We start from the raw sequence: 13,179 nt of genomic DNA, 5'->3' as shown, positions 1-13,179 counted from the left end.
AAGTCCAGGCCCACATGGCTTTATTGGTGAATTCTATCAAACATTTAAGGAAGAAATAATAACAAATTTTTCACAAATTTCAGAAAACACTTATGAGACCAGCATTACCTTGATACCAAACCAGGTAAAGACATTATGAAAAAAGAAAACCATAGCTCAGTATCCCTCATGAATATATATGCAAAAATCATTAACAAAATATTAGTAAATTGAATCTAGCTCTCTATATGTATCCTATATATATGATAACACATCATGACCAATTGGGTTTAATCCCAATTGCAAGGTAGGTTGAACATTAAAAGTCAGTGTAATCTACCATATTGATAAAATAAAGGTGAAAAGCTGAATGATCTTGTAATAGATGCATAAAAAGCACTTGAACAGAGTTCAGCACTAATTTGTGATAAAAGCTCTCAGCTGGTTAGGAATAGAAGGGAACTTCCTCAATCTGATAAAAGGCATCTATTAAAAACCTGCAATGAACCTCATACTTAAGTGGTGAAAGATTGAGTGCTTTCAACCTAATGTCCAGAACATGTCAAGGATATTTGTTCTCACAGCTTCAATTCAGCATGTTCTGAAGGTCCTAGCCAGATGCATTAAGGCAAGTAAAAGGAGTAAGCTTATAGATTGGAAAGGAAAAGTAAAACTATGTTTATTTTTTAGATGTCTTATATTGCTTTGGCCAGAAAGTTCCTTTGGTATTTAAGTAAAAATAAAAGACACATTTTTCATTTTCACCAAGAACTTTGTTGAACAATGTATTCACTGTTTTGTTCTACTACCTTCTGCCATTTTTCAGGCAACTTCATAATTCCATCTTCCCAAAACTTTCTCTTCTTGAGCAAAGAACTGTTCCATGTGCATTTTACAGTCTTCCAGGGAATTGAAATTTTTTCCATTAAGAGAATTTTGTAAAGACTGAAATAAATGGAAATCCAAAGGTGCAATGTCTGGTGAATACGGCAGATGAATCAGAACCATCCAGCCAAGCTGTAACAGTTTTTGCCTGGTTATCAAAGAAACATGTGGTCTTCTTGCATTATCCTAATGGAAGATTATGCGTTTTCTGTTGACTAATTCCAGACACTTTTCGTTGAGTGCTGTTTTCAGTTGGTCTAATTGAGAGCAGTACTTGTTGGAATTAATCGTTTGGTTTTCCAGAAGGAGCTCATAATAGAGGACTCCCTTCCAATCCCACCATATACACACCATCACCTTCTTTGGATGAAGACCGGTCTTTGGTGTGGTTGGTGGTGGTTCATTTTGCCTGCCCCACAATATCTTCTGTTCCACATTATCATACAGTATCCAGTTTTCATTGCCTGTCACAATTTGTTTTAAAAACGGAACGTTTTCGTTACGTTTAAGTAGAGAATTGCATTCAGAAATATAGTCAAGAGAGTTTTTTTCACTTAGCTTATGTGGAACCGAAACATCAAAGTGAGTAACGTAACCAAGCTGGTGCAAATGATTTTCAGTGCTTGATTTGGATATTTTGAGTATGTCGGCTATCTCCCGCGTGGTATAACGCTGATTGTTCTCAATTAATGTCTCGATTTGATCGCTGTCAACTTCAACTGGTGTTCCCAACTGTGGAGCATCGTCCAGCGAGAAATCTCCAGCATGAAACTTCGCAAACCACTTTTGACACGTTTGATCAGTCACAGCACCTTCTCCATACACTGCACAAATCTTTTTTTGCATTTCAGTTGCATTTTTACCTTTCTTGAAATAATAAAGCATAATATGCTGAAAACATTGCTTTTTTTTCTTCCATCTTCAATATTAAAATGGCCACACAAAAATTCACCAATTTTGATGTTTTTTTAAAATGCACACTGATATGACAGCTGTCACAATGCAGTCTAACAAAATTGTTTCGAATGAAGTTAAAGACAACTAAGTGCCACTAGAGCCATCGTAGGGAAAAACTCGAACGAACTTTTTGGCCAACCCAATAGATGACATGATTATGCATGTAGAAAGTTCTGAGTAATTGATGTAAAAAAAAAAAGCTACTAGAATTTAAGTTTAGCTAGGCTACAAGTTCAGTTTCTGAAATACATCAATTGTATTTATGTAAACTTGCAATGTACAATTGGCAATTGAAATTTGAAAAGCAGTACAATTTACAATAGCATCAAATAGTATAAATATAAAAACATTCCCCAAGAACAGAAGAGTGAGAATATTTCTTAGAGTTCCCTGTAATAGAAGTTGCTTTGTATTCCCATTTCATTAATGAGGACATTGAGGTACAAAGGATTAAAGAACATCATTTGTTTATGAGCACACCTTCGTTAAATACCTGTTATATAATAGATACTGTGCTAGGGACATAATATATAGTAGTGAGTAAAAGATTATCCCTTCACTCATGGAGTTTATAATCTAGTGGAGATTGCAGGGAGAAATAGATTGAGGGTGCTGCGTTCCCAGCCTTGGTTTAGCATTTTTTATTTAGATCAGTGGTTCAAAGCCATTACCTTTTAGTTAGATCTTAAATATTGTGACTTGTTGAATAATCTGGCCTCTATGCGGGCAAACTATTTTATTGTAATATATGCCTGACAGTTTATAGAGTGGTTAAAACTGGTTGGCTTGGTTGTTTAAAGTTTCATGTTAAGGATGGTCCATGCATATCTTACCATACTCCCATTGAGCACCAATTTTATTTCAGGCAGTTATTTTACCCACCTCCCCAATATATAGTATTATTTAATCCTTGCAATATCCCTAAGGTGGGTGGTTTTTCCTTTTTTATCACAGATGAGAAGACCAGAGCTCATAGAGCTTAAGTGATTTGCCTAGTTTCATTCAGTGGTTCAGTGATTCAGTCCCACACCGACCTGACTTTAAACTGTCGGTACCAGCTATTCTCATTTTTCTATTGGTCACACCCCTGGGCCATCCCATTCTTTCCCATTCAGGAAATGCGAGTAAGTGAGATTAATTTTTATAGTGCTAAGTTTGAATCTTCCCTTTTTTTTTTTAGAGAAAAACTTTTTTTTATTTTTTTATTTTGGCCGTGTTGGGCCTTCGTTGCTGCGCTCGGACTTTCTCTAGTTGCGGTGAGCGGGGGCTACTCTTCCTTGGGGTGCACAGGCTTCTCATTGTGGTGGCTTCTCTTGTTGCGGAGCATGGGCTCTAGGTGCACGGGCTTCAGTAATTGTGGCTCGCGGGCTCTAGAGCTCAGGCTCAGTAGTTGTGGCACACGGGCTTAGTTGCTCTGCGGCATGTGGGATCTTCCCGGACCAGGGCTCGAACCCGTGTCCCCTGCATTGGCAGGCGGATTCTTAACCACTGCGCCTCCAGGGAAGCCCGAGTGCACTGATTTTTAAGTTTTATTGAGATATAATTCACACAACATACAGTTTACTCAATTAAGGTATACAATTCAATGGCTCCAAGTGTATGTATAGAAATGTGAAACCATTACCACAGTCAATTTTGGAACATTTTCCTCACCTCAAAAACCAAAACCAAAACCAAAAAACCTTACCCCTTAGCTTTCACCCTCAAAATCCCTCTCTCTCTCAGCTCTAGGCAACCATTAGTCTACTTTTTGTCTCGATAGATTTTGCCTGTTCTGAACATTTAATATAAATGGAATCATAAAATATGTGGTCCTTTGTGATTGGCTTCTTTCACTTAGCATCATGTTTATAAGGTTTGTTCCTGTATCAGAACTTCATTTCTTTTTATTGCCAAATAATATTCCCTTGTATGGATAGACCTCATTTTGTTTATTCATTCTTTCAGTTGATGGACGTTTGGGTTGTTTCCATTTTTTGACTATTATGAATAATGTGCCATGAACATTCATGTACATGTTTTTGTGTGCACATATGTTTTCATTTCTCTTGGGTATATTCCTAGGAGTGGAATTGCTGGGTCTTATGGTTAAGAGATAGTCCATTAAAGGATGAACATAATATAAAACTAAGGATCTATTTTTTTTTAGTCATTAGTTTAACCCTTTGAGGGACTGCCAGACTGTTTCTCAAAGTGGCTGTGCCATTTACCTCTCCACCAGCAGTGTATGAGGGTTAAACTTTCTCCATATTCTTGCCAACGTCGTATTATCTGTCTTGTTGGTTATATGTGCCAGATCTTGAGTAAATACATAGACTTCCATAGGCAGGTTGTCCAGGAGAAAAAACAAAGGATTTCTTATTCTTATTGTTGGACTTGCTTGTCTGGAAATGGATGTTAATAAGTTACATGGTTAGGATTTTGCCATTTATTTAGGACTGAAATACTACTAAAAATCATTAATATTAGTTAAGGATTTTCTTGACAGTATACTGTAATATTTTGTTTGCTTGCCAGAACACAAAGTCATTCATTTAAAATCACCCCACTGATTTGACTCTGCTATGGGGTGAAAAGGTGGTGCTAACTAATGACTAAAAAAAGTACAGAGACCCCTAGTTTTAACCCATTAGGTCTAGTCTTTAATGGAGTATCTTTTTTTTTTTTTTTTAATGGTGTATCTTTTAACTACCTCAGGTAGTTTGACTCTGTTGTCAGCTGTGCTCTTTTATACTTAAGTTTAACTTTTGTCTGCTGTTCTCAATCCCTTTTAAGATGCCAATTTAGTTCAAGGAGGAAATGAAGACTTTAGAAACTCAGCAAATGTTGACATTTAAATTTTTACAGGAGCGAAAGATTAACCTTTGGCCCCCACTTCTACAAGGTTTTCTTAGTTCGTATAGGCTTCATTCATGTGCTAAAGGCTGATTGTCAACATTCGTATTTTAACCTCAGTTTTCATAAGTTTATAACTTGTCCACAAGGTTTTCTTTAGGCTTGTTACTGAGGTATTTTTAAGCCTCCCAAAAGTGCATTTAAGTATATTAAAAGTGTGTTTTACTTTGTTTTGGGGAGCCCTGCTTTTTTTTAAAACGAGAAACTTGACTCTTGTCTATTTTTTAAACTGTCCATTTGGTGTTTTACTTAAAAAAAATCATTAGCAGGAGACAGGGTAATCAGCTTAAATGTTAGCGTAGAAAATAGGGCTTTTACTGAGGAGTCTTAACTTATCATACTTTGTTAAAAAATTTTTTTTTCTTTTATCTTTATTTAAAAAAATAAACTTGTGTCAAAGGCTGACTTTCAATAGATTGAAGATTAGGAATGAATCAATCTAGAGTTGGAAAATTAGAAAACAAAGAGGAAAATGGAGGAAGTAAGTGGAATATAACAAAAGTGAGGACTTAGAGAAAAAACGAAATGGATGCTGTTAGTTATGTGATTAATATGAAAATCTCAGTGAAGTAGATAATTTCACTCAAAGATAGTAGAAATTAATGTTGACAAAAATAAGATGGAAAATCAGAATAGCCTCCTATAACCAAGGAAAAATCAAGATTATAAAATTATTTCCTCCTCCTCCTCTTCCTCCTACTCCTTTGAAGCAGTGCAAAAAAATCCACTCCCTGGTTACTGGTGATCTCTCCTAACCTTTCAAGAAGTAGGTAATTCTCATGTTAAATAATAACATAGGAATAATAAACTTTGATAGCAAAACCTGACAGATATGAGGAAGTAAAAGTATAACCTGATTTCATTTATGAATATATAGATGTTTAAATTCAAGTAAAAATACTTGCGAATGACTAATTATTTTATTTCAGAGAGTTTATCCGAAGAATGTTGGACAAGTTCAATATTTTAAAAATGTATTAATAGGACTTCCCTGGTGGTGTAGTGGTTAAGAATCCGCCTGTCAATGCAGGGACACAGGTTCAAGCCCTGGTCTGGGAGGATCCCACATGCCATGGAGCAACTAAGCCCTGTGCCACAACTACTGAGCCTACGCTCTAGAGCCCGCGAGCCACAACTACTGAAGCCTGCGTGCCTAGAGCCCGTGCTCCACAGCAAGAGAAGCCACCATAATGGGAAGCCTATGGACCGCAACAAAGAGTAGTCCCCACTCGCCGCAACTAGAGAAAGCCTGCGCACAGCAACGAAGACCCAATGCAGCCTAAATAAATAAATAAATTTATTAAAAAATATTTATGTAGCAGTCACTTTAAAAAAAAGTATTAATATATGTAGAGATGACTCTATACTAATATATCTAGAGTATAGTGCTACTGAATGGCTAGTAGCACATATTTTGAAGCCAGGTAGCTTAGGTCTAGATCCTGGCTCTGCTTCTTGCCAGCTGTGTGACGTTGGGGAGTTCACTAAGTTTCCTCATCTAATAATGAGACTACTGATAGCTATCATATAAGGTTGTCATTAGTTTGCTAGGGCTGCCATAACATAGACCGGGCGGCTTAAACAACAGAAATTTATTTTCTCACAGTTCTGGAGGCTGGAAGTTCAAGATCAGGATGTCAGTAGGATTGATTGCTTTTGAGGCTTTCTCTCCTTGGCTTGCAGATGGCCACCTTCTCGCTATGTCCTCATATGGTCTTTCCTCTGTGTGTGTGCATGTCTGGTGCCTCTGTGTCCTAATTTCCACTTTGTATAAGGACATCAGTCGTATTGGATTAGGGTCCACCCTAATGACACATTTTAGCTTAGTTACCTCTTCAAAGGCCCTGTCTCCAAATACATTCTGAGGTTTTGGGGGTTAGGACTTCAACATATAAATTTGAGGAAGACACAGTTGAGCCCACATTACAGGTTGTTAGGAGGATTAAATGTGCTAATATAGAATACCTGACCGTGTAGCAAGCACTACCTAAGTATTGTTTACCATTATCATTACTTAACTATAGCAAGTAGTTATAGAATTCATATTAATAATAAATAAATAGCAAAAAGTAAAATAAATAATATATTAAAAACTTTAAAATACTTCTAGATTCAAAGGAAGTTGCAAAAAAAAAATGTACAGGGAGGTTCCATGTACCCCTTCTCTCCCAATGTGAGCACCTCATGTAATTATAGTACAATATTAAAATCAGGAAATTGACATTGGTGAAATCCACAGAACTCATTCGGATTTCATGTATACGCACATCATTTGTGTGTGTGTGTGTGTACATGTACTTCTGTGAAATTTTATCACTTGTGTAGCTTATTGTATCCACCACCACCATCAAGATGTAGAACTGCTCCAACAAGACTCTCTCCTGCTACTCCTTTGACAATATTGATTCTTCCAATCTAAGAACATACTATATCCTTCGTCTGTATGTCTATCTTCATGCCAGTGCCATATGTTTTGATTACTGTAGCTTTGTAATAAGTGGAAGTGGGAGACCTCCAAGTCTAACTTTTACAAGATTGTTTTGGCTCTTTGCAGTCTTATTACAGTTTTTAATGGTAAAGCACTAGAGGAGTCACCTTGAAAAAAGAAGAACAAAACAGTGTTCTTTATGGTGATTATTTTTGTTTTATTCAAAGCAGTAAAATATGAAACAAATAAGATATAAATTGTGGAAAGGAATGTATAAGCTTATTATTTATAAACGCTATGATTTATATCTAGACAACAAACTCAAGAGGAACAAACTGCGAGATGATTAGAAAGAATAACAGTTCAGTAAAGTGACTGGCTAAATGAAAATTATATAATTCCTGAATGTCAGCAGTATCAGAAAAATAGGAAAAATTGAATCCCAGTTATTTTAACTTGGGAGATGAAGACGAAGATGTCACAGTGGTGAATGGGAGTTAAACTTTGGTAACCCATAAGCTTTTATGCCTTTGCGGTTAATTTCCCCCTGGGGTTAGTAATTGAGGTCAAAGGCTTGAACTGGAACTGTATAAGGGTGGGAATTGGGAAGGGGCAAACCTGTCTATGAATTAAGACTAGTAAAACTGCCCACCAGTCCAGGACATAGGATGGAAGTGAGCTGCCTAACTTTGGATTGTGGATGTTAAAAGCCACAAGAAATGGAATCTCCAATTTTGTGTGGAAGTCCTGGGCAGGAAAGCTAATGTATAAATATGTTTGGAACTGATGAATGTTGTAGGGCACTGGCAGAGGTGACCATTAAACTTCCCTTGGGACTGACTGCTCCTTAACCCCTGAAATGTGGAGAACTCCCTCAAAGCCGAATATGAACTCATACAAAACTTATAAAGCACCTTAGTAAAAATATTGCAACAAATAGGAAAATTTACAATTGAAGGACTGATAATAATAGACTGGAACTTAATTATCTAGTATATAGTCCATATTCAGTTTCTGCCTTTGTCCCAGTAATGTCCTTTATTGGTTTTGCTTTGTTTTGCTATCCAGAGTCAAATCAAGGATCATACATTGAATTTAGTCATGCCTTTTTATCCTCATCTAATTTAGTTCAGTTTTTTTCTGCCTTTTTTGTTTTTTAGTGATAGTGACATTTTTGAAAGATAACATTGTTTGCCTAAAAGCCTTTGGTTAGCTCCCTTACTAGACAGTAAGCTGTTTTAGAACAGGGAATGTATGTCATTTATGCCTGCTAATTAAATTTAATCTAATGATTTTATAATAATTTGGGATGCTGTGCATCAGAAAAGGATGGGGAAAGGGAGGATTAAGTGATTCTTAATCCTTTTTTTCTTTTCGTTAGACACACATACCCAAGGAACCACAAGGATCTTTGTGCCTCTTACATCGATATTTCAAACACTACAATGTACACCACTGTTACGCACACTTTATAGTTTATGTCATTATCAGTAATTGCTAATAAAAAATAGGTTCTTCAGTTCTCTCTTGCCTGTATTCATCGCACTTGCCATTTCCTTGTTTTTTTTTTTATAAATTTATTTTATTTCATTTATTTTTGGCTACGTTGGGTCTTTGCTGCTGTGTGTGGGTTTTTCTCTATTTCCAGTGAGCGGTAGCTACTCCCCGCCGTGGTACGCGGGCTCCTCACCGCGGTGGCTTCTCCCGTTGCGCAGCACAGGCTCCAGGTGCACAGGCTTCAGTAGTTGTGGCATGCGGGCTTCAGTAGTTGTGGCTCGCGGGCTCTAGAGTGCAGGCTCAGTAGCTGTGGTACACGGGCCCAGTTGCCCCGCAGCATGTGGGATCCTCCCGGACCAGGGCTCGAACCCGTGTCCCCTGCATTGGCAGGCGGACTCCTAACCACTGCGCCACCAGGGAAGCCCCGCCATTTTCTTTTGAAAATGATGGATAGTTGGTGGGTAAAGTGGATAGTTAAAATATAGTGTACAGTTTTATTACTATCCAAGGGGGGGGCGGAATACTTCATAATGGTTACAATAAAGATAATTCACAAACGGAATATTTTAAGAATTTAGGCATAGAAAGATTCAATTTAAATTATTCTAGAATTCTTATGTAAATAAAGCCCTTTTTTTTTCAGTTAAAACATCATGGAACTCTTATTATATCTTTAAAGGAATAAGTCCTTTGTTGATTTATGTCACTGGGAATACATGATTTGATTTTATTTCTTATCCCTAGTTTCACTTTATTTTTTTTATTTGCAGTTTCACAAGTATCTATGAAGCTCTCTGGTATATTGTGTTGATTACAGTTTAAAAATAGTGCTTTAAGGACACAGTGAAAAGAAAACTTAATACACCCTTAAAGGAATGTGAATTATTTCTGACGCTAAGCCTAGTAACTTGTTTTTTTAACAGCCTTATTGAGATGTAATTCATATACCATACAATTCACCCATTTAAATTACACAATTCATTGGTTTTTAGTATATTCACAGGTATGTACAACCATCAACACAGTTTTAGAATATTTTTATCACCTCAAAAAGAAACCCCATACCCTTTAGCTATCACCCCCATGTTCTCCAACTCCTCCCCTAAGCAACTACTGTTTACTTTCTGTTTGTCTTAGATTTCCCTATTCTGGATTTTCACATGAGTGGAGTCATTTGATATGTGGTCTGTTGTGACTGGCTTCTTTTATTCAGCAAAATGTTTTCAAGGTTTGTTTATATTGTAGCATGTATCACTGCTTGATTCCTTTCTATGGTCAAGTAATATTCCATTGTATGAATATACCATATTTTGTGTATCCATTTATTAGTTGATGGATATCTGGATTGTTTCCACCTTTTGGCTTTTGTGAGTAATGCTGCTGTAAAGATTTGTGTCCAGGTTTGTGTGTGTACATGTTTTTATTTCTTTTCAGTATGGACCTAGGAGTAGCATTCCGGGTCATATGTAACTCTGTGTTTAATTGTTTGAGGAACTGCCCGACAGTTTTTGAAAGCACCTGCACTATTTTACATTCCTACAAGCAGTGTGTGAGGTGTGAGGGTTCCAGTTTCTCCACATTCTTGCCAGCACTTCTTGTTGTCTTTTTGAATCTAGCCATCCTAGTAGGTGTGAAGTGGTACCCCATTTTGGTTTTGATTTGTGTTTCCCCTTTGGCTAATGATGTTGAGCTTCTATGCATGTGCTTATTGGCCATTTGTATCTCATCTTTGGAGAAATGTCTGTTTAGACCTTTTGCCCATTTTAAATTGGGTTATCTGTGTTTATTTCTGAATTGTAAGAGTTCTTTATACAGCATACAAGTACCTTATCAGATATGTGATTTGCAAATATCTTCTTTTGTGGGTTGTCTTTGTTGATAGTGTCTTTTCAACCATAAACGTTTTTAATTTTGAAAAAGTCCAGTTTATCTTTTTTTTTACTTTTGTTGTTGGCACTTTTAGTGTCATACCTAAGAATTCTTTGCCCAGCTTGAAGTCATGAAGATTTACCCCTATTTTTTTTTTTAAGGGAACTTTTTGGCTGCATTGCATCTTCGTTGTTGCGTGGGCTTTCTTTAGTTGCGGCGAGCGGGGGCCACTCTTCGTTGCGGTGCATGGGCTTCTCATTGCAGTGGATTCTCTTGTTGCGGAGCGCGGGCTCTAGGCGCGCGGGCTTCAGTAGTTGTGGCATGCGGGCTCAGTAGTTGTGGCTCGCAGGCTCTAGAGCACAGTAGTTGTGATGCACGGGCTTAGTTGCTCCGCGGCGTGTGAGATCTTCCCGGACCAGGGCTCGAACCCGTGTCTCCTGCGTTGGCAGGTGGATTCTTAACCACTGCGCCACCAGGGAAGTCCCTTTTCCTCTACTTCTTTTTTTTTTTAAATTTTTATTTATTTATATATTTATGGCTGCATTGGGTCTTCGTTTCTGTGCGAGGGCTTTCTCTTGTTGCGGCAAGTGGGGGCCACTTTTCATCGCGGTACGCGGGCCTCTCACTATCGTGGCCTCTCTCGTTGTGGAGCACAGGCTCCAGACGCGCAGGCTCAGTAATTGTGGCTCACGGACCTAGTTGCTCCGCGGCATGTGGGATCCTCCCAGACCAGGGCTCGAACCCGTGTCCCCTACATTGGCAGGCAGATTCTCAACCACTGCGCCACCAGGGAAGCCCCCTCTACTTCTTTAGTTACTGTTTCCTTTGGTTCCGTGAACATATTTAGGATGGCTATTTTGAAAGATTTTTCTATTAAATCCAGCATCTGGTCATTCTCACCGGCAGTTTCTTTTGCCTGCTTTTTTTTTTTCTTTTCCTGGTATATGGGTCATACTTGTTTGTTTCTTTGCATGCCTCATGATTTTTTGTTGGAAATTGGCCATTTTAGATGATACATTGTAGCATCTCTGGGTACTGATTTCTCATCCTGTTCTTTGGGGCCTTGTTATTGTTATTTGCTTGTTTATTTGTTTAGTGACTGGCCGGATTATTTTAGTGAAGTCTGTTTTACCACCCATCCCCCCAGAGCTAAGCCTCTGATTGTATTCCTCAGGGAGGCATGGCTTTAGGTAAGCCTGCAGGTACCCTGTGGTGACTGGTACTTAGTAGGACTCTCTTTTCCTGACCAACCCAGCTGTTAAACTACACTAATTGTCCAGATTGCGCTCTTGTTTTCAACAGTGCCCTGAGGCATACATTCCTCTACAAACTAATCCAATCAATTTGGGGCTCCTTGGAAGGAAAAGTTTCTGAGGTCAATGTTTGCTATTTGTTCTGACCCCAGGAGGTCTCCTCCCTGGTGTCTTATTCCTTGATTCTCTCCTGCAAACTAGCTGACCTACAGTCTAGACTGTATCTTCATTACACGAATCTCTTTCCGCTTGCCTTTTACCAAAACCTCCCTTAGATTTAAACTTGTCCACACTCTGTTGGGCATGAAGTCAGGTCCTTTGGGAAAAGATTTGGTACTACATGTTCCAGCTTTTCTTCCCTGGCAAAATATCTAAGCCAGGGTTCTGGGGCTGGGAGTGGGGACAGTGAGTAATACTTTTCTGTGAGTGACATTCAGGCTGTAGGAACTGAGTGCCAGGAGGTAGAATGTGGAGATGGGGCACCACAGCAGCTTGTCTCTCCTGGTGTTGAACCACTGTCTCATGAGCTGAGCGAGAGGGCTATTGGGGTCCCAGTATTCTCAGTTTACCATGCCTAAGGCAGAGCCTCTGTTCCACAAGTCGATGTTGGGCAGAAGGGAGCCTCCTGTCTTTGATGTACTTGCCTGGGACTTAGCCTCAGTAATGGGGGCTGGGGACGGGTTGAGAAGCCCGAAGTCCTGCTCCTCCCAGGAAGAAAGCCCTTGGACTGAGAGCTGGGGGAAGAGGGGACCTTGTGCTCTTGGCTGCAGCAGTCTGGAGCCTTGCTGAGATGGGGGGTCGGGGGCGGGGTTGGGGGTGGGGGTGGGGTGGGGAGAGTGGTCTTGGTTTTAATACCACAGACTTTTCACCTTTCAGGCTGAATTTTCATAGATTTTATTGAATGGTTGTTTCTTCATTTGCTGTTTGCCCTTAGGGACCATTGTCAGAGGCTTTGAATGGTGGTTTTTAAAAATAATTTGCATCAGTTTCCCTGAGGAGTGAGCTAGCAGAGATCCTCAGCCATTAGGCTAGAAGTCAATCTCTTGTAACTGTTTTTTGAGCTTAGCAGTCATGCCTCTTTTAAAGCATGATTCGGAAAAGCGTTTCCTTCATTATGGTCTCTGACCACCTCCTCATGAGGAACCCTTGACATACCCCTTAACACCTCAACTTTCAGATATTGCCTGTGTGATACAAGAGGCCAAGAGAATTGATTTTCCCCTGCTTATTTTCCTTAAAGAATGAACTTGCTACATGTGGAAGTACTCTAGAAGGGAAAATTTGCACGAGTTCAGAGTTTATAAAGGAAATGAAAATAGTATTAGCTAGAGAATTTTAACATGAGGGCCCTGTACTATATGGTTGATTGAGTTCTTTTCAAGTTGGCTCAGAGGTGTTGCAGTTAACTCTTGGCTT

General features: G+C 38.8%; 1 protein-coding gene across 9 annotated transcripts in view; it reads left to right on the top strand.

Annotated features, from left to right (window-relative positions):
* TLK2 (tousled like kinase 2) overlaps positions 1–13,179 on the top strand; it is a 106,351-nt gene that overhangs the window by 21,515 nt on the left and 71,657 nt on the right. The gene's annotated exons all lie outside the window — the stretch shown is intronic.

Source organism: Balaenoptera physalus, assembly GCF_965194825.1.
Source record: "Balaenoptera physalus genome assembly, chromosome: 20".
In the NCBI taxonomy this organism is placed as follows: Eukaryota; Metazoa; Chordata; class Mammalia; order Artiodactyla; family Balaenopteridae; genus Balaenoptera; species Balaenoptera physalus.
Note: the sequence above shows the minus strand (reverse complement) of the source record. Positions and strands in the feature narration are given on the sequence as shown.